The sequence below is a fragment of the Capsicum annuum genome, chromosome 5, assembly GCF_002878395.1.
Source record: "Capsicum annuum cultivar UCD-10X-F1 chromosome 5, UCD10Xv1.1, whole genome shotgun sequence".
Taxonomy (NCBI): Eukaryota; Viridiplantae; Streptophyta; class Magnoliopsida; order Solanales; family Solanaceae; genus Capsicum; species Capsicum annuum.
The window spans coordinates 219,935,726-219,938,059 of record NC_061115.1 but is presented as its reverse complement, the minus strand read 5'-3'; positions in this window follow the sequence as shown (position 1 = coordinate 219,938,059).

Below are 2,334 nucleotides of genomic sequence, written 5' to 3'. Positions count from 1 at the left end.
CTAGTGTTTCTCAACCATCAAGGATTAATTCACTTTAGTTCTCTCGAATCTAAAGTGTACAACCAATCATACGAACTCTTCAAGTCATCAATCCTATTAAGCCATTAACGTGTAAAATAGAGGTTGGAAACCCTATTTTCTTGTCACTACTCTCTTTTCCAAACATTAACTTTTCTATCGAACAAGTTATTGCTATAATGGCACATTCCCTATGTTTGCAACCGCGAGAATTCAATCATAACGAAGAGAGTAATGATATAAGTGAATCAACACATCATAAATTCAAAAACGCATAGCAATAGAGAGTATACTACAAGGTTTTCATAACCCTAACAAATAAGCTTAGCTACTCATGAACCAAAAGGAAATAATCATAAGAACGTTCATCTTAATCAAGGCTAGAGAATGATCTTAGTGTCCACGAAAAAATAGAGAAAGCAAGAGGAGAAGAACGTTTTTCTCCCTCTCACCCTCAGTTAAGCCGTTTTTTCTTCTTTTCAAAATAATACCGAATGTGATTCATCCATAAAAATTCAGCCATAAGGTTTTTAATAACATCTTTTCTAACAAATTGCTACTGAGTCCTCAACTATTTAAAAATATTGAGTCTGCCTGGGAAAAAGTTCCCATATATCACATTCAGTCCAAAAACTGCTTTCCCTTTATGTGAAGTTTCCTTTGCTATCCACAGGTCCCCAAAGTGCCGTAATCTTCCTCATTAGTACCTGAAAAGCATGCTAATCACATAGGTCAGCTCACTTAACTAAAAATAGACTAAAAATGCAAGAATTATGTATTTTATCCTCAAAACTTAGCTAAAACATGGGTAAGTTATGGTGCTTAGACGTATAAATACGCCCAACATCACCACCCCACACTTAAAACTTTATTTGTCCTTGAACAAAATCATGCATCCATGCAAATACCTAACTAAACTTCACAAGATCAACACAAAATTTTCAACAAGACATACACAACAATTATTAACAAAGAGTAGATTTCTGGATCATTACTAGAAACAACTCACCCTCCAACATAGACTCATTAAGTTGGTTAATTCATATACACAAGTTAAGCCAAGAAATCATATAAAACTACCCAACAATCATCAACCATGTGCGCTCACACAAGAAAGTTACCCATAATCACTCATAATTTTTTACATTCTTAAAAAATATGGGTATACGAATCAACTTGCTTGCTCTCACTCTCACAAAAATTCTTAGATTACAACTGATGACCATATGCTTGCCCTTAGTGTAATGCTCTACTAATATCAGAATGTTAAGGTTAGGATCAAATAGGTCTTTTACGGGTTGTAATGTAGGCTGAAGGGATGGGTAGGACTATTTTGGCCGAAAATAGTGACTATATTCCCTAAGCGCTTTAATACACTACATTATGCCATTTAGACCAACTTTTAACAACCAATCTACCTTCCTTTCATCTACCAACCTCTATTATTTTCACCTCATTTTATTACTCAATCAAAAACTCTATGATGGGAGTATGCAACTCTTTTTATTTTGCATTAATTTCTTATTACATCCCTATGATAGCCACCCTCAACTTAGGCTACTTGCCTTAGTCAAGGTGCACAATATCCAAGAAAGGACCAGGGTGCCACTCTCAATCATAATATTTTCATGTACCAATAATTAAATTTTGGGGCATCACTTTCACCTTTTTCCTCTTATTTTGCCACACTCTTAACTCAACTTGATTCTACAATTTAAAGCGCTTAGGAGCTTTTGGATCAAATTATAGTCTTAAAAAAATGGATTAGGCTACATATGAGGTTGCCAAAGAAAATAGCTAAAGGCTCAATGAGTGTTCAACTAGGACAATGTACAAAGGTAGGCAAAAAGAAGATAAAAAAAAATAAGGGCTGCCAAAGAAATGCCTAAATCATCTCCTAAACTCACAATCTTTATTTCGCTTCACACACACTAGGCAAGTTCTAGCATCAGTCGCAACAAAGAATATACAATAACCTTACACACACATGGCACATGGTCAACTTAATTAGGAGCATTATAGATTCTTAACCCAGCAGATAAATGAATTAAACCACAACCTATTATCACAGCACGAGTCACAACTTAGAGCCTAAATGTTTCAGTAGTAGTGATTTAGTACAAACTCATGTTATAATACCATGCCGTCTATAAGAACAATTTCATGCAACAATCTGACTAATTTTCTCTTAAGACGGTCGTTATCCATCCATCATTGATAAAAGTGACTAATTACGACTAACTAACTACGACTAAACCAAAACAACTGTAGAATAAATGTGGGCAAACAGTAGGCAATATAGAAGACAAGGCAATC